This window comes from Neofelis nebulosa, chromosome 1 (genome assembly GCF_028018385.1).
Source record: "Neofelis nebulosa isolate mNeoNeb1 chromosome 1, mNeoNeb1.pri, whole genome shotgun sequence".
NCBI classification, from domain to species: domain Eukaryota; kingdom Metazoa; phylum Chordata; class Mammalia; order Carnivora; family Felidae; genus Neofelis; species Neofelis nebulosa.
Window position 1 is genome coordinate 231,531,553 of NC_080782.1, and position 20,334 is coordinate 231,551,886.

General features: G+C 39.0%; 2 long non-coding RNA genes across 2 annotated transcripts; one reads left to right on the forward strand and one right to left on the reverse strand.

Annotated features, from left to right (window-relative positions):
• Positions 1-336: 336 nt before the first annotated feature.
• LOC131487286 (uncharacterized) lies at positions 337-11,718 on the reverse strand. Its single transcript, XR_009249696.1, has 3 exons — positions 11,486-11,718; positions 9,928-10,029; positions 337-1,150 (listed from the first exon to the last, which is right to left on the reverse strand). It is a non-coding gene; the product is annotated as an uncharacterized LOC131487286 (long non-coding RNA).
• Positions 11,719-13,501: 1,783 nt separating this feature from the next.
• Positions 13,502-16,238, forward strand: LOC131487290 (uncharacterized). Its single transcript, XR_009249698.1, has 2 exons — positions 13,502-15,264; positions 15,909-16,238. It is a non-coding gene; the product is annotated as an uncharacterized LOC131487290 (long non-coding RNA).
• Positions 16,239-20,334: the final 4,096 nt, after the last annotated feature.

Here is a 20,334-nt window from a genome sequence, read left to right on the forward strand (position 1 = left end):
ATCATTTTTTAATATTAAATGTTATGATTCTAATTTGTATTACAGTACTCCAGTATTATTCCTATAAGCTTCCACATAAATGGGTAAAAATGGAGGGAAAATCACAAACTGTAGGCTTGTTTGTTTTATTTTACACAGTGCTAAATAATTTCTTTTACTTAATAAGCTAGTGGGTGTTTTTTCATGTAGGCACATTCTTAGTGTAATGTTTGCATGTGGATTTTATGATATATTAGAAATTCTAATTATAGTGAATGAAATTACTAACTAAACATAGTGTACCAGAGCAATTGTAAGAAATCAAGAAAATAATGTCAAAAAACAAGATCTGCAATGTGCCTTTTCCTGTTTCCTTCTTAGTGATCCAAATATAATAAATAATTGACAGCCTCAGGAAAATAAATTGTTTCATTGATCATCAATATCATTTAGACTCAGGGAGTATTAAAGCTGGAAAAAAGATTAGAGATAATTAGTCCAGCTCTCTCACCCTGTAAGGGAGGAAATGGAAACCCTGACTTTATGACTTGCTCAGACTTAGCCATCACATACACGTGGTTAGCAATAGACCAAGAAGCCAGTTTGCCTGCCTCCTGCATCCTAGTCCAGTGCTCTTTCTCAATTTCCCCTTCATGTTTAATGGGGAAGGACTCGAATGTTGGGCTTAGTGCAGATTCTTGCAGACTTCTGCTCTCAGTCAAAATGAATCAGTGTATGCAAAAGGAGATGATCCTCCAGGAAAATGAGTGTGCTCTTGGCAATTCAGAACTAAGCTTTGTGATGGAGTTATTTCTTCAAGATCCATTAGTAAATCTCACCCTCCCATTGGAGGTCCAGCAGAAGAAACAAATCTGTTGATGTTTGGCCTTCGTTATTATTCTCAGTGTTACCCTCTCCCATTGGAGATTTTTTCCCAAAGATCTTCAGAATCCTCAGATGCCATTCAATGAGACTGTAATTACAAAATATCATGAAGGTTATTATCATTTGGTGACAAAATTTGACCGACAATCAAATGTTGGATGTATGCATCTATTATTCTAGTGAAGCCTGAGCAGTCTGAAGTGAAGCTGACCACACAGGTGGTGTCTTCAGGCATACAGGGCCCATGGAATGGTCTCAATCATTTGCCAATTGCTTTGTAAGTCACCTACAACAAAGCAAAATGCAAAATTGAATCAAGGAGTTTCAAGAAGCTAGTTTAAAAAATAAACTGAGTAAAGAATATAAAGAGAATGATCAAAATGATGATTCTTTATCCAACACTCATAAAGATAATACTTCTTTATTTTTTAAAAATATCATTTCCAAAGAAATCTATCTCTTTCTATGCCTGCTAAATTAAGATCCCTCTTAGCTTGTCTCTGATTGGGAGACTCTTCCCACCTTCTCTGTGTTTTCTCAGAACATCAGCCTAGACATTGCTGAATTGCACACCAGTGGAGCCCCCTGCCAGGGTGCCCAGGCCTTAGAAGGATCAAACAGAAGTCAACGGCAGAAATGCATTTGAGGGGGGTGGTGTCTCCAGAAGGTGGACAACAGCCGAAATCCCAATGAAAAGAATGGAATCTGAAGTGATCAATCCACTTCTGGCAAATAAGAAAGTAAATAACAAAGAGGGTAGAAATAGTCTTTGCCTGCTATCTGTCACATTTATGCCTTTTATTCTGGAGAATGGTGCTTATTTCCACTGACAGGAACTAACTCTGTTAGGGAATTTTCTAAATGTAATTAAAAAGCCGTGGTTGTTAATGAACATATGTTATTTCTCTAATAAATTCTAATATTATATCAGTGATATAATAAATCTTGCTATGTTTCAATATTCAGAAAACCAAGTATTTCAAGTCAGAGATAATTGCCTTGAAATAGATGGAGCCAAAGATATTGTAGTGGTATGACTAGCAAATTAAAGAGCTGCTCTTTTTAAACAACCTTTTAAACACTAAAAACTTTTGAGGCCATTTTGATACTCAGAGCAGCTGGATTGGGGGAGGCATGGCTAGGAATAAATGTCAAATTTCTAGAAGTTGTGAAGAAAATGAACCACATTCTTCCTTGAGCTGGTAACACAATGCCCTGCTGATGTTTCAGGCTGGGGATTGGCAGCTCCTGCCTCCTGCCTCCTGCACTGTTCTGTATTGAGCACAGACTGCAGAGGCTGTCTGCCAGAGTGTTCTGTGTGGATCTAGAAAAGGATGAATGCAGGAAGTTCATGACTCCATTTTACCACACCATTTGTGAGGGTAGTTCAAAAGACAAAAGTCGAATTATTTTGTGGAAAGAGTCTAGTTCTCTTTTAGTGCGGGCAGATGGTTTTAACCATCCCTCATAATGGGTCCCCTTTTATAAGGGAAGGCTCTTCTTCAACACAGAGAAGGTAGAAAGCCAAGCATTCTGGGTGGGTGCTGCAGATTATGAACCAATGACAAGTCCTTCTTTGTTACCGGAAAGGAGTGAGTTCTAGAGTAGGAGATAAAGCCTGGTGGCTGCGGAAGTTTGTAACCTTGGCCTTTTGGTTGGAAATGCATTAGGCATCCTAGTTCTAATTTCTCTTGAGAAGTTATTCAGATCAGGCAAGATGTCCCCAGTCCACGCATTAGCCTTTTTGCTCTCAACAAGTCATTTGAAGGAGAGGGTGTATAGTACCTATTCTTCTCCATCTGTTCCCTGCTTCTGCTTCCACTTATTTGACCATTAGCATATTCCATGACACCAATAAAATGAAGGTGGCAGATTATCTCAGAAGATTTTCAATAAATCACCCAACAGCTACCTCACCTAGTCCTACATCACAAGCATATCCCTACAGTGGAGAGGCACACATAGCTATTGATTTTTATCAAGCTTGCATTAAGCACTTAGGAGTAGACAGCAATAAATTAGTAATCACCTCAGTGTTTTCCAAGTTCAACTGAAGTAGCATTAGAGGAATTCTGAGATGCTATATCAAATATACACTCCATGGCGAAGGACACAGAGAAGAGAAGACAGGAGAAAGAGGACGTTACATGGGAAAGATAGGGGAAAATTAAACTGTAAAGAAGATGTGCTGGGAAAAGTTATTGCTCTCAAGGTTGACATTTGTGTATAACACAAAGGCAAGTTGAAATTATGGAGTATAATCCTTTCTTTGTAAGGTATTAGCACTGTCAGTTAAGACTGGTAAATACAGATGGCTGTATCTTATTTCCAGAAGGATGTTTGTGTGTCCTGACCTGCCATGTTCTGAAACAAATTTGACAGTATTTAGTCAGGCAGGTACCATGCTAACTTCCACTGCCCAAGCACTGAGCATGATATCCAGAGTGGAGAAAAACTTCGTGTGCCAGGGCTTTTCTCTGCCAGCAGAGGAGAAAAGGCAGCAGAAATATTTTCTCTTTCCACCCTGTGCCCCATAGCATCTATAATTCACAGTACAATTTGTCACCAAACAAGAACATTGTGATGCATAATGGGAAGGAGAAAACTCGCTACCTCTTTCCTCTCATTTTGTAATTGAAGCGTTATTCTCTTTATTCCTTCACTCATAGTGTAATGGCTAAGATTCTGGCACCACACTGTTTGAGTTACACCATGTTTCCATTCCACACCAGCTGGGTGACCTTGAGTAAGTTACTTGACATCTCTGTGCCCTCATATTATCGTGCAACCAATCTCTAGAAATATTTCATCTTGGAGAACTCTGTACCCATTAAGCAACAGCTCTCCTTTTCTTCTCCTTCCCAGCCCCTGGCAACCAGCATTCTACTTTCTGTCGCTATGGATTTGACTCCCCTTGGGACCTCATGTGAGTGGAATCATAGAGTGTTAGTCTTTTTGTTTCTGACTTTTCACTTGACGTAATGCCCCCAAGGTTCATCCACGTGAGCCTGTGTCTCACAATCTCCTCCCTTTTTAAGGCTGAATATATATACCACATTTTGATCATCCATCTTTCATCTGTCATTGGATACCTGGGCTACTTCTACCTACTTCTTTAAAATAGTTAAAATTGTAGACAAAAATATGACAACATATGCCCTTGGAATGAAGTTGATTTTGTGCTCTTTTTTAAAAAATTTTTAATGTTTATTTATTTTTGAGAGACAGAGAGACAGAGCATGAGTGGGGGAGGAGCAGAGAGCGAGGGAGACACAGAATCTGAAGCAGGCTCCAGGCTCTGAGCTGTCAGCACGGAGCCCAACATGGGGCTCGAACTCACAAACAGTCAGATCATGACATAAGCCGAAGTCGGACGCTTAAGGCGCCCCAATTCTGTGCTCTTTTTAAACTTAAAAATTAAGTCTATTTCCTAGAGATAAGTGATCTGATCATGGCCATGTGATGCCAGCCCATTTTGTATTTCTCCTCATCATACTGGATGCACAACAACATGAATATACTTAACGCTACTGAACTTATACCTAGAAATAGTTAAGATGGTAAATTTTATGTTACATATAATTTACCACAATTAAAAATTTTTAAATTAATAATAATAATAATGCAAATTCTATGAGAATAGACTAAGATTAAGGGGCATTTACTTTATTGTAGACTTGATGACTTTCTCCCATGACCTTGCTCTGCAAGAAGAGCTGCCACCTGCCACCCACGCAGGTGAGGCAATCTTCCAGCCTCAGATACAAGCATTGCCAAGAAGCTCCTGGCTGCAACTTGGGCACTAATGGAGGAAATAACATGGCTCACTTAAGTTCAGAGATAAGGATGCGAAAGATCCTCCGGGGAATACGTGTAGTCTGAATGCTTTTAAAAATACCAGCTACTACAAAAATCATAATTAGTCATGATTAGTATTTTTCACAATTATGATTAAACTGTCTCTACCCATTATTGCTTAGAAAAATGCTCTCACAACAGGAAGAAATGACAAAATAAAAGCAAAAGCAAAAGTGCAGGACGCCCAGGCAGCACTGTGCATGAGTTCCATTTCTGTTGGCGTCCTATCCTTGTGGTGCTTGAAGCCTTTTTGTTCCCCTGACATTTAGCCACCAACTGCATGACAGAGCTCTCAGGCTTTTCTGTGGTAGAGAGGTAATGACCGTGAACGTAGCCTAGATAGGAAGGGAATGTGGTAGTAGGACCTACCAGCAGACTTGAAGGAGGTTGGGTGATGGAGAACACCCCACTGCTTATCTGAGTTGGAATAAGCAGATGCAAAGACCACATATCCATGGGGCCCCTGGGTGGCTCAGCTGGTTAAGCATCTGACTTCAGCTCAGGTCACAATCTCACGGTTCGTGAGTTCAAGCCGCCTGTCTGTGCTGTCAGTGCAGAGCTTGCTCTGGATCTTCTGTCTCCCTCTCTCTCTGCCCCTCCCTAGTGCTCTCTGTCTCAAAAATAAATAAACATTTAAAAACAAACCGACAAAAAACAAAGACCCTCTGTCTTTAACCTCTGTAGCCAGAATGTAAGATATTATTCCATATGTATTATTGGAGAATGGTTTCAATTGGCTAAAATTACAGTGGGAACCTATATGAGCTGCTGTTTCAAAGAATAAGCTAGTACAACATTGCCTTTATTCAACTTAACTGCCATGATTTCCTTCAAGTGATTCAGTTGTACCATTGATCCTCATTATTCATGGATTCAGTATGTGTGAATTCACTTCCTTGCTGCCCCCCAGAGTTAATACTTGGGATGTTCTTGTGGTCATTTGTGGACATGCACAGAGCAGTGGTACAGGTCCCCAGCTGAGGTTGAACAAAGCTATGTTCTACCCCTTCCTGTTTCAGTTCCTATACTAATAAACAAACAAGTATCCTTCCTTTTCATGGTCTATTTAGTACCACGTTTTCACATTTTTGTGCTTTAATTGCTGATTTTACTGTTTAAAATGGCCATTATGTGTAGTCCTAAAGTGCCGTCTAGTGTTTCTAAGTGCAAGAAGGCTGTGATGTGCCTTTCAGAGAAAATATGTGTGTTGGATAAGCTCACTCAGTCACGGGTGTTAGTGCTGTAAACTATGACTTCAAGTTAATGAATCAACAATATAGATTATATAAGGTGTCTTTAAATAGAAACCGCACGCAAATAGATTACATATAAATGTTCTGACCAGAGTCTGACAGGCACTAACCCTGTTATTTTCCCTGGGAGCAAGGGCTCAGAATTCACTAGCTCAGTGTTAATAGCTAATATATGGGACATAACTATGACGAATAATGAGAACTATTGTTTATCAACCTAGTTGATAGCATAGCCTGCATGTTTTTATTTATCATTCATTCAACAAATATTTGTTATGCACACAGAACCATGGGACTGGAAGGCTGCCAAGTTACTTAACGACACTTATATTAAATTTCTAAATACAGAGTTAGATCCAGGTCAATCTGCTGGCAAATGCCTTACAAGGAGGACCATATTTAGATAAGTGCCAGCATGTAGAAATTACAGAGCTCTCAACAATTCTCAGAGCAGAGATCACGTCTTCTCTGTCCTGTGTAATAGTATTCTGAGTAGTGTGAACACAATGAACATTTGCTGCCTTCCTCAGGCAGGCCGCATGAGCACCCTTGCATGTGGAGAGGGGGATGCCTTGATGAAAAGGTGGGGCCATCTTCTGTGTATTTAGTCCACTCTCTTCCCGGCAGAGCTGGGAGCCCAGCCCACAACACAGATGGTCACATAAAGCAGGGATGTACACTTACTGAGATGGTGATTCTCAGCCTACTCTCTGCCCCACCCCACCCAAGTGATATGATAACCCACTCATCAGTAAGAGTGGCTCCTTTGGGCACCAACTCTTCAGGAGGAGGTAGGATTGTAAGCAGTGGTGGTGGGGGCTGGGGGTGGTGGTGGTGGAGTTGTCAAAATTTCTTTGAGCTTGAAAAAATCCCAGAGGTGATTTTGACATAGTCCCTCCCTCAGCAGGGTGTGACATTTCCTTCTCACACTTCTGTCTGGTGAGAGAACGTGCCTTATTATTTTACAGAATGTTCAGTTCTAACTCAGTAACCACATTTGGTGTTTTCCTAGCTCTAGATCTTATTTTATTGTTTAGAGTGACTTGTTCTTAGTCATGCCTTTAGATAGCTTAAGGGACATATCTTAGATTCTCCTCTGGATCACTACCTAGTCCCAAGTCACCACTCATGCATTGCAAACATCAGAAATACTCATTCCTGTAAACGATCGTTGTACCATTTCTGCTTATGGTCCATGATTTCTTCTGTTAGTATCTCTCTTTCTCTTTAAGTTGAATAACAGAACAGCACTTTACTTTGATCTTCCTCGTTTGTGGCAAAACACATCCTTTTTGGACTCCTGCCTTTAAAAAAAGACTTCAGTAGGATATAATATAGTTGAGAAAAGATTTATGTCAGCAGATAATCTAGTTCCTTTTTTGTTCTCTTTGAATCTGCTTCTTATCAAGATGTCCTTTGTAGTATCATAGCTCCTTTATTTGTATTCCAGGGGCCATTGAGACATTTTTTCCACTATCTATGAGAACATATCTCGTTATTATTTATTTCAGTTACAGAAAAAACCCACAATGATTGTCAGCCTCTTTTGCATATTACCGTTCATCAATAACACTAGCTGTTAAACTAATTAAAGATGAAAGTTTGCTTATGATTCAAGAGATCTAAAGAGAAACATGAAATAGAATGTTCCTATTATTAGCCTTTAGAGTAATAGAAGAATCCAAGGGAGAAAAAGGATAAAAGTTTTAGCCATGATTTATGGAGAAAATTGAACCACTGATTTGGTATGATTTCCTTATCCATATAGTTAATGGTGTTTTGGTTCCCTTTATGAAATATTGTCCATGTTCATGAGTTCTAAAAATATAGAGTAGACAATAATCGTTTTTATCCTATAGTCTGCTACCCGATTGGACCAAAGATTTATTAAGGGACAACAACCTTAGGCAAGATGACAATTTACACATTGACAGTGCTTTCTAATGGTGTTGTATGGTGGCACACATTTGAAATCATGTCTAGGTTCAGCCTCTTATTAATCACAATATTTATCGTGATATATTTATTTCTGGCCTATTTCATTTCTTATAAAAAAAAGCGCATGAATTCTATGAGCTAATGAAAGGTATAAGTATGTAGTACCTTTTAAGTGCTTCTTAAGTATGTAGTACCAAAATTATTTTTAATATTAGCATGGATATCCGTGATGAAAAAAAATTTTTAGTTTATTCTCTTCCTTACTTGCCAGGCATTACCTTGGCCTCCACCCAAATTATTTTTGAAACAATTAGTTTGAAAATCCATAGCTCCCATATAATCATTTCTAAGCCTACATACAAATGAACTATGCCCTTATTACAACACCAAGTATTTTTTTTCTTGAATTATCACAGTAAACAAAGAAGCAAACCACCAAATCCCTATTTAAGGGAATCCAATTACATTGCTTTTACAAGTTATTTCATTTAGAAGATAGTTCTTGATATTCTAAGAGCTGAAATTTTTATGCTGTCATCCCTACTCTAGTAACAGAGAAAAAGAACTACATGGCATATTTTTATAGCAAACTACAATTATCAACACATATGTGCAAAATACTATAGGAGGAGATATACAATTTGATTATAAGGGTACTGCCCACCTTCTAGCTACATATAATTTACTATTCTTATAATTCTCTAATATTTTTCAATTTATGAAAACATGGACTTTTCTATACTGTCAGGTCAGGCTTATTATAGATTTTGATTGTATGATCAAAAGGGCCTGTCATTTGACTATTCCGGTTTAATACTTTTACTCACAACTTGAAGAAGACACATAACTACTCACCGTTTTTTTGGACCTCATAAAGGTGGGAAAAATAACAGAAGTAAAAGAATACAGAATCATGATTCACAAATACCTTAATTTGTTGGAATAACGGACCTTAAGCCAACAAGATGGAATTAAATAGGTATAAATATAAGAGAATAAAAGCCATCAATGGGCCTCTATTGCTATAAAAGGTAATCAAATATTGGACTATGTATTTGTTCAGGTTCACCAAGAAATAGACATCAAAATGCGATTAAATCTATAAGGATTGTATCGAAGAGAATGCCTATTAGAAAAAACTGGGAAGGGAGCTGGGAAAGGATGGGAGATTCATCCAGTTATGATGCAAATCTGACTCCTAGTGAAGGAGAGAAAGGAAGGTAAGTTGGGTAAAAGTGTTTTTGACCTCCATTAAGTCTAATGAAAGTTCATCAAAGTGACTGGCGTGTCCTTGCGCCAAAACTAGCCTTCTGGAAAAAGACCTATGGCTCTCAGGAACAAGCTGCCTTAGTATGCGTGCTGCAATCAGTCATGGGCTTGGAGTAGCCCACTGGAAGTATGGCCTCAGTGCAAATGAAGCAATGCATTTCCGAATGTGACAGGTGGATGTGACCATAACTAATGGTCAGTTAATGTCCCTGTAGTTGGAAGTCTGCAAGGTACATTCTCAAGGCATTCTCAAGACAAGCCTACATAATTTGGGTTTTTAAAATGCCATCCAAGTTTTGCTTAGAAAATATTACAAAAATATATTTTTTAATTAGTAATTCAAAACCAATAAAACCTGAGATCCTAAAAGTGCAATAATAGCACTTCAGAATCAAAAACTGTTTCAGAACAGTTACTACCCACAGAAAAGATGTTTAAGAAAATAAAATTAAATTCTGGTCTTTGATGTGAGTGTGTGCACATGCATGTAATTATGGAGTAATGTCTTTTTATATATTCATTGTATTTTTTCATTTTATTTTTTTAAGTTTTTATTTACTTATTTTGAGAGCAAGAAAGACAGAGAGAGAGCATGAACGGTGGAGAGGCAAAGAAAGAGAGGGAGAGAGAGAAAGAGAGAGAATCCCAAGCAGGCTCCACACTGTCAGCCTGGAGCCCACAAGGGGTTTGAACTCACGAACCATGAGATCATGACCTGAGCCAAAATCAAGAGTCAGACGCTTACCTGAGTGAGCCACCCAGGTGTCCTCCATTGTATTTTAAGCATCCACAGCCATCATCCTCCTTTTGTCAATTTTTGTCAGTGGGAATTCTTTTAAGGTTGGCTCTGAATCATTGACGTAATCATGTTAATCTCTTTTTAGAATCTGTGGATTTTTTCTTTTTAAACCAACTTTATTGAAGTACTATTTATATATACTGAATGTACCCATCTTAAATTTACAGTTTGATGAGCTTTGACAAATATATCTCCCATGGAATCACCATCACAATCAAGAATAGCTATCCACAAATTTGCCTCGTGCCACTTTACAACCATTGCCCTCACAATAGCAGCCTCAGGCAATCGATGATCTGCTTTATTCCACTGTAATTCACTATACCTATTCAAGAATTTTACATAAGTAAAATCACATAGAATGTGCTCTTCTGTTAGTTTTGGCTTTGTTTTTTCACTCTCATAATGTTCTGGAGATTCCATTGTGTTTTTCCATCGATCAGAAGTCCATTCCTTTTTGTTTTTTGACAAGTATTTCCTTCTGTGGATATACTACAACTTGTTTATCCATTCACCCCTCAATGGACTTTTGAGTTTCTAGTTTGGGACTATTATGAATAAATCCATTGTGAGCATTCATATAAAAGTCTTTGCAAAGACATATGTTTTCATTTCTCCTGGGTAAATACCAAGGAATGGAATTGCTGAGTTATATGGTTAAGTGCATAAGAAAACTGCCAGAGTACTTTCTAAAGTGCTTGTGCTACTTTACGTCCTCTCCAGCAATGTGTAAGAGTTTTAATTGCTGCACATCATGACTGATACTTATGTGCAGTATAGTATTTCATTGTGATTTTAATTTGCATTTTCCTGGTGCTAATGATATTGAGCATCTTTTAAAAGTGCTTAGTGACTATTTGCATGCCTTCTTTTGTGAAGTGCTTGTTCAAATCATTTGTCCATTTTAAATTGGATTCTTGTCTTTTTAATTAGTGAGATGAGTAGTTCTTTATATATTCTGGATATAAATCTTCAGATATATTTATTGTAAATATTTTTTTTTTTTTTTTTTAAATTTTTTTTTTTCAACATTTTTTATTTTATTTTTTGGGACAGAGAGAGACAGAGCATGAACGGGGGAGGGGCAGAGAGAGAGGGAGACACAGAATCGGAAACAGGCTCCAGGCTCCGAGCCATCAGCCCAGAGCCTGACGCGGGGCTCGAACTCACGGACCGCGAGATCGTGACCTGGCTGAAGTCGGACGCTTAACCGACTGCGCCACCCAGGCGCCCCTATTGTAAATATTTTTTCACTTGATGGATTGGTTTTAATTTTCTTAACAATGTGTTTCCTAGTTTATATTTCTGTATCCTAAATATCCTTTTCCTACCCTCAAAATCTTGATTTTATTTTATCTTGCCTTCTTAAAAGTTTTATAGCTTTAGCTGTTTTTTAAATCAATTTTGTGAACATTGTAAAGTCATTTCAAGGTTAATTTTTTCCATATGGATATCAAATTCTCCCAGGATGAATATTATTACTAACTGTTACAACAGGACTGACCTGAGGCTGACTGCAAAATTGGTTGAGGAACAGCATCCCTCCTCCTCAAAGGAGAGTCAACAACAATCAAGGGAGTTGTCTTCAGTCAATTTTCTGATACTCAGCCTGTAACCACCTCCTAAATCCTATTCAATAAAAGCCAATAAAGGGGAGAATCATTATTTTGCCCCACTGACCATGCAGTTTGGCCAACAGTTTGCTGTGTTTGCTTATCACCAAACGGTCCAAATCTATGAAAGGTCTGAGGTCTTACCCTACTTGCAAGCTAACAAGTTAGCCAGCCATAGTTTCAAGGATGTCAACAGAAGACATGATTTCTGGGTCGGGGACAAAGAACTTTATTACTCATCATAGGAGTAGGTGCTGGAGTGTCAATATTCGCACTACCTTCCTGAGTGCTAGTTTTTCCAGGGCAATATCTGCACATGAAGTACAGTGTGGTAAAGGAGACGAACCCTGAGTTACAGAACCCGAATCTTTTATAATGGGAAGTAAGTTTTTCTACCCTTTGCTCCTGAGAGAGACAGTAGCTCTATCCTTGAAGGCTATTTGCTATATAAACATCTCTGGGGGGACGGGGGGGGGGGGCGGGGGGAAGGTCTAGAATAAATGTAGTCAGTACCTCTGGTTGCAAGGTATGGGGAAATGTGAGCAAACAATGGAGAAATGTCACTCATGCTTACAGCTCCCTAGTTGTTCGTTTATGGCCCCATGGAGTTTCTTTCTGTGCATCCCAGTTTAGTATTTTGCACAGACTCAAGGCAATCCCATGCAGATTTCTGTAGGTTTTTATCTGCATAATTCCCTTCTCTCTGATTCTCTGTTCTGTAAATTCTAGTCATTTCAGCTTCCCTGAATTCTCCTCTTTGTCTTCTCGATTTAAATATGACTGTTGTGTTTTGCTGGGGTTCTCTCTCTGTGCCTCAATTCAGACAGTACTCCCAGGCAGAAAGCCTAGGAAATTGTAGGGCTCCCCTTATCTAGTTACCTTCTGTCAGGGATCACAGTTTTATGCTCTCTCTTTTATAATGTCTGAAACAATGATTTTGTACATTTTGCCCAATTTTCTATTGTTTACAATGGGATTATAAATGTAGTACCAGTTTACCTCAGCATGGTAAAAGCAGATGTCCCGTTTTTAAAATTTTTCAATAGTTTCTGAGACAGTCATTAAACATAATTAGTCTTTAAGTGGCATATACATAAAATTAAAATTAATCACATACCTAAAATGGAACAGAATAAGAAAACACTTATACTGACGCATGAAACACTTCTGAAGCAGAGATGCAGTCTGAGAGTGCCTTTCAGGGAGGCTGGTGGGGTCAGTCTGTCTGCACTAAGGCCAGTCAGGTGGATGAGGAGACATGAGGGGAAGCATTAGAGATGCCCCAGAGGCTGCTCCCTGCTCCTTCTTTGAGAAGGCAATTCATCCAAACCTTTGGGAAAATGTCAGATTAATTTTTTTGATGCTGTTATGTACTTCATAGTAAATGTTTTAGTCCTGAACAGAAGTATCTCTTTCTCCATGATTAAGTCAGGGCATCCAATCTCATAATGGTTATGAAGAGTGCTAGCTTACTCCTAGTTATGGGACTGGAGCCATCTCCTGGCCCAAACACATTGGTTCACAACCACAAGGCACAGATCTGGGCTGAGGCTTCATCAGGGGAAAAATGGTTTGCAGCATACCCTCACTTATTTACCTCAGGACCAAATTAGTAGAACAGGAAAAAATGAGAGAAGAGTCTGTCACTCATTTTACCAAATCTTTTTCCAAAACGAACAAAACACCGCTGGCACAGTGAGGATGCCCTGGCTTATCTCTCATATTTCATATTTCACCCATCTTCCCATTTTATTTCCAGCCTGATAACTGTCCATCATTTCAATTCTTTCATTCTGTAATCTTATAAAGCCAGTTAGTAGCATTATAAGTATTATAAATATATTAACCAAGAATGGACTTAAGCTGCTTTCAGTAGATGACTGAAGTTCTCAGGCCATGCTAATAATCCATTTTACCAGTACATATTTAACAAAGCACTTAATGTGTCCTTTTAGGGTCATTATTGTTTAATGTCAAAAAATCAGTAGATATTTTGAAAGTCATTCTAATTTGGAACTATGAGGTATTATGATTTGGAGGTTAGAGCTCAATAACATTACCACAAGAAAATCCAGAACTTGTTTCTTAACCTGTGACCGAAGACACCCTCCTCACCTCTGTCATAGTTACCTTCCTGAAAGATGAAGCTATGCCAGTCACGTCATCCACATCTTTAAGACTCCTGATGGCTCCCTGTGGCCTAACAGATAATATTAAAACATTTTAGGGAACACAAGATCCATTAAAATTTGAGCCTGGTTTTAACCTTCCACACCTGTTTCTGCTATTGTCTCATCTTGGGATTCTCCCATTCTGAAATCACCTTACACCATAACCAGGTCACAAGGCTTTTTCAAGATTTGGTGCCTTTGCTTGGACCATTTCATCTGCCTAAAAAGCCCTCTTTAAACAACTCTGATGGCTGTGGCCAGAGCCATTTGCTCACTTTCCCTCACCCATTTCTCACCTCTGTGGGGCTAAAATGCAACGGTGAACATATCACTGCCAAGTCCTGTGCTTTACCGAGCAGAGAGCCTAAAAGATTAGGGTTAAGATAATTGTCCAAACTTGATGCCTTAATCTTCTCTCCTATTGATTCACAATACACCCTACCTCTTTCCAGTAGCTATCACCCTAAATATCTGTGCAAAATCCCCTGATATGATTACATATGTAACTTTGGGGCACCCGGGTGGCTCAGTCCATTAAACATGTAGCTAGTGGCTACCATATTGGGCAGTGCCATTCTAGAATCCTCGTAGGCTTAGAGACCAACTCATAGGACTATCATTTCAGGGCTTAGGCCTTTAACTGTAAAGAAAAGAATTTTAGAAATGGACAACTGATCATAAAAATAAGGTGCTAGTAGGGTCATATGTTTGCAGGAATTTTTTTCTTTTTCCATTCTTCGGGACTTAATTATCTACAATTGAGCCTATATAATTTTGCATTAGTTTTCATGATGCTTTTTAAATGTTCTACACACTTCCTTTTGTAAGTTCTGCCACTCTAGAATAATAATGCTAATTTTCTATTTTGTTAATTATGTATTTATACCTTTGTGAATGTGCTGCATATAGACAACATGTATTAAGCTAGTGATTGGGCTAGTCAATGAAGTATTAGACAAGAAAGATTGCTTTTATGGAATACATGAAAACATACAATCGCCCCTAAATGAATTCAGATAGCGTTCACAATGGTTAAAATAGGGAAGGCAATACAGTGTGGAAGTTAAAGCACAAATGTAGGTGCGAGATAGACTTTGGTGAAGTTATTCAACCTAGCTAATCTTCGCAGTTTCCTATTCTGGAAAATGAGGAGGATAAAAATAGTATGCCACCCACTGACATAATGCCTGTAAAGCTCTTAGGTTAGTGTCTGGCACAGGGCAAGTGTTTAAATGTTAGTTGGTATTGTTACTGTGATAATGATTATTATTATTTTATCAGTGTTCTCATTGGGGTAGAACTTTACAGTTGACAAAGCACTTTCAGAATGTAATCTCATCTGACCCTCGAAACAGCCTTCGAGGCAGGTAGATAGTCCCACTTTAAAAGAAAAGTGATATTTAGAAACTTTAAGCAACTTGTTCAAGCAACAAAAGGCAGAGCTGTCTACGGACTCCAAAACCCACACACGGGCCACTACGCTGCTGCCATCATTACTGGTAATCGTCTTGCTGCCTTTTTAGAGACACTTATTAATTCAGTTCTTCATCTTCAAATGCTTATTCTTAATCAGGGTTTTAGCAAATATCCCTGTTTCCCAGGAATACCCTCTCCATATGGCTGCCTCTCTTCCCAGCCACATGCTGCTATTGTGTTTTAGATTTGTTTCTTATGTGTTAGGCAAGCAAGTGTTTCGTAATATGTGGTAGTGCCTTGCGTAAGCATTGGCAAATGGATTTTTTGAAAAACTCTTATCCATATCCAAGAGCAAACACTTATGGTTTACTTCTGAAAAGCCAGGCCAGCATCTGAAGCTGAAGCTCAACAAATGTGTCTTTGTTTCAGCTGATCTCAACATCAGTTATAAAACTCTTAGGCATCTGCCAAGAGCCTTTGCCTTATTGTACCTTACAAGTAAGAGACAAAAGGCTTTGGAATAATTAAACAAAGCACAATTTCTACATTTTGTTTACTCAGGACCCTATCCTGTAATTTTTTTTATGCCAGCAAAATTTAAATGGAAGTTAGCTGAAAGGTGGCTTATGTGAGACTCAGAAGATTGGGTTCATAATCCATACTCATAAAAGTGTTTCTACCAGTGCATATTAGGAGATATTAAGATTTGACTTCTCTTCTTAATTAGCCAGAATACAATGATGTGGTTAAATAAATGCAAAACTCGATGACTACCTTCATTCCGCCACGTCAGACCAAACATGATGGTATGGCCAGATGAACACAGCATCCTTCACATCCAAAGGCGATAGGAGCCTCTTCAATCTGTGTAATGATTTTCCAGCCATACCTCCAACCTGCTTGGCTTGGAGCCACTGGGCATGAACACTGAGCAAAGAATGCATAGTCAAACACAACTTGGCTTAAGGAAAAACAAGAGTGAAGAAGCAAAGCATATCACAGGGTGTTTGGGGCCTCTCTGCATTTTAATTTTCTGATTAATAAAGTGTGAATTAGACTAGTGCTTTATAGGGATGTCTATATAATCATGAGAAACTCAGTTTCTGTGTTTTTTTTTTTTCCCTCTACATGTAAAGCAAAATACTTGAGGAAAGAATTCCTACAACAGAATCAAGTTTATATGGGCTCGTCCACATGATGCCAGAACTGGCCTATCCTGAAAAACTGTCTCGTGGAGCAGTGCAACTAAGGCCTCTTACAACAGCAATACTCTAGGATATTACACAATAAAGGCTTTTCAGAAGGCAGTCACTGTACAGTTGGCTGGGTTCTTTCCAGAATATCATAGGGTGTTTGAGGATTTTTCTCTAGCATCTTGCCAAGAGGCTCCCCACACATAGTAGGTGAATGCTGCTCTAAGGTTCCACTGAGGGGTTCCTACAACTTCTAACTCAATTCAGGTTGGAGATGTTCATGATGAGTGATAAGCAAACACTGACCCCAAATTGAGAACATGTGGTCTGTCCTCCCAGCTGATTTCCTGAGCTGTCCTGGGCATCTTTACCAAAACACTCCCTGTTCCATAATTTGTGAAGTCCAGCTAAGAGTTATTTGTAAATAATTCTGCCCCAGCCATAATAACTTCCTACACATGTTAATATTTGTAAGAAATGTTTCTGAATTATGTGTTAAAGTAATGTGGGGGTGCGCTTGGCCTCTAAATCAATCCTGCATGTACTCTGCACACTTACCTTGCTATAAGGACACTGCTTTTGCAACATTGATGTACAGTGATGTTCTGAGTAGCAAACAAAACAAAACAAACATTCAATCTGATTTAAATGTAAATTGCACACCTTTCAAAGAGCGAATACTTTGGTAAATGCAGTGAATGTTGAAAGGCAAAACTGGTGACATCTGACCCGCTCATTTTGAAGACTTTATAGTTGTGGTTTTTGTTTTGCCAATGGTAAAAGTTGTTTGATCTGGCATTCCTTACCTAAAGCAAGTAATAACAATGTTCAAATATATCTAATTGCTTTCCATTTCGTAAGATACAGCCATTTGCCTTAAAATAGAATAAAGTAATACATTCTTCCTAAGTCAGGGACATTTTCTTGTATTTTTAGTGTAACCTGGACTGTGATGTTTTCTAGTCATTGAGAGGGGTAAAAATCTGCTTTTTCTGGCCATAAACACAAACACACACGCTTAGAAGGTAACCTGCTGAGTGATTAAGAGAATTCAAGTGCTTCTGGACAAAATTAATATGTCATGGAAAAGAAATGCAGAAACAGTGACTAGGCTTGTGAAACTGCACCTGAAAATACCATATATACTCCTCTACAGGTATAAAAGGGGCACAGCTTTTCAGTGATACATATGCAACTATTTTCTTCCTGGGCCAGTATACAAGATGAAAAGAATTCTTGCATTGTGGTGATAGATGGGATTTCCTAGACACCAGCATGATGTTCACCAAGCTAAAGCTGTCTGGTTTAGCCTGGGTTATTCTCTAAAGGGGCTAAACCAGAAAATCTCTCTTCTTGGGCCAGGAAAAACAACACCCTCCTCATACTTGAGCACAGCATTCTTGGCAGGAGCAAATGTGTTCTTGAGTTATATTTCCAATAATGCTGATTTGCATTGATCCGTCTTTATCCTCTTGTTTCTGCTTTGTGACAAATGATGTGAATTTATGAAATGGCTGGATACACAAGTGCCATCTGTCGCTGTAGAATAGAACAAGGCCTGAGCTGCAAAAAAGCATAGAACTGGTGCCCTTGGAATCCTCGACTTGTTCTAACATACTAAGGCAAGTGGACAAGGACACAGGGTAGCCAAACTCAAGTTCTGTCAAAACCCAGAGCTACTGGTAGAACAAATCTTGCAGCAGTAATCCCTGTCAGTCATTCTGGTGGTGATGGAGGGCAAAGCAACCCAGGGAATGCTTTTTGGTTCTGATTTTGGACGTGAACTTACACTCGGCAATTCTCCTACCTTTTATAAAATTATCAAACATGGGGATTAAGTCTTCTTTTTCTCTTGAATTTGTTAACAATAGTTTATAAAGAGAAATTCATAGGGGAAGCACTCAGACATGCTTTTCATTGATTTTTCAGAGTGTTTTACCTTTTCCAGCCTGTAACATCATTCCTTCGGTTCTAGATTTTATAGGTTCCATTCACGGCATGACATATCTGCTGCCTGAAGGGACCTCCACACCTTGTACCAAAGAATAATGACTAGTATTCTTGTCCCAGAGTGGGTCACTCTTGTTTTGGTTTAGCCAGTTGATCTTGGGGCGCCTGGGTGGCTCAGTCGGTTAAGTGGCCGACTTCGGCTCAGGTCATGATCTCACGGTCCGTGAGTTCGAGCCCCGCGTCGGGCTCTGTGCTGACAGCTCAGAACCTGGAGCCTGTTTCAGATTCTGTGTCTCCCTCTCTCTCTGACCCTTCCCTGCTCATGCTCTGTCTCTCTCTGTCTCAAAAATCAATAAACGTTAAAAATTTTTTTTTATTTTAACCAGTTGATCTTTTTAGATAACACTAGAAGGTGATCTTTTTAGATAAGATGGTAGGGACACCTGGGTGGCTCAGTGGATCGTGCGTCTGACTTCAGCTGAGGTCATGATCTCGCGGTTCCTGAATTTGAGCCCTGCATCTGGGTCTCTGCTGTGAACCAGAGCCCGTGTGGGATCCTCTGTCCCCTTTCTCTCTTTTCCCCTCCTCCTCAAAAATAAATAAACATTAAAAAAAATTTTTTTAGGGCACTGAATTCTACTCCTGAAACCAATATTGCACTATATATTAACAAAGTAAAATGTAAATTTAAAAAAAAGAAAAAAATAAATAAAAAATAAATAAGACTAGAAAATAAATCAGACTTTTAACAGTATAACGCTAAAAAAATATTGTAATTACTTCCAGACTTGTGAAGATATTTAGATCAAAGTCACAGGACAGTCTTGCTTCCTAAGCATTAAATAAAATGGGTATAATATAGAAAATGGATTTTAATTGCCATTGACATGATTATTAGACTATATGACTATATAATATAGATTTAAGGGACATAAATTTTTAATTTTTATTTATACATCTATAAATACTGAAATGTGAACATATGGTTTGGATATCAGAGAATGATTAATTTCCAATTGAGTTAATGCAGTGTTTTCTGTTTTTGTTCTCTATAGTTTATGATAGTGAAAGATTTGCAAACTCATTTTATTACCATATGACAAGAAAATAAAGAGCTACAGGTGGTAGGTGATGGAGAGGATGAGTGAGAAGCAACCCAGACCTTCCCTGGCTCAGCTCACCCCCCTGCCTCCTTTACCAGAAAGCTCCACAGCCTTCCTCCCCCAGAGTTCCTTCTACTATAGCACCCCCGGTCAGGGGAGGAAGGAGCCTCTTCCTCCCAGAAATGTCTGATTACATGGGTCATTTTTCCTCATATACCAGTTACATGTGCCTTATGCTTCAGCTATTATTTTAGCATGACCTCGACCCTCTGAAAGACTGATATATGAGGCAAAAATATGAAGAGTCAGCAAGGCACTGGGGGCTTGGGACACAAAAGTCACCAGCAGCAAAAATGACACAAGGTAAATATCTGCGGTAAGGCCATCAATATGAGAATTGGTGTCCCAGGCCATGGCAGAGCTTAGCCTGCCAGTGTGAGTGACATGGGTATAGCTGCCGGGCTGTAGGACAGGCGCCAAGCAGGCTATTTTGGGTCCTGTGCTTCACTAAGTCAAAGGATAGGGTGTGTCTACAAAGATGAATTGACCATGCAGAGCAACATGTTGCTAATTTCCTAACTCCTCTTACAATTCAGAGGAAACAGACATCTCAGTGAGGCTCTAGAAAAGATATGACTTAGGTGAGCTCTGAAGAAAGGACAGAATTTAAGTAAAGTAACCCAAGAGGAAAGCAGGAATCTCACCAGTAGGATTTGAGCTTCGGCATCTTCTTAAGCTGCTTCCCTATTGGGGTGCTCAGCCCGTGGCCTCTCTCTGTAGGCTTCAGGCAACAACCACCTGGGCTCAAGAGCTCTTCCCGACCTATACAGAGTTCCTCCTGCGGCACTCAGCCCTGTGGTCATAGCTGGCCCTTAACTTTGCCGACCCACTCTGGTACCATGCTTCT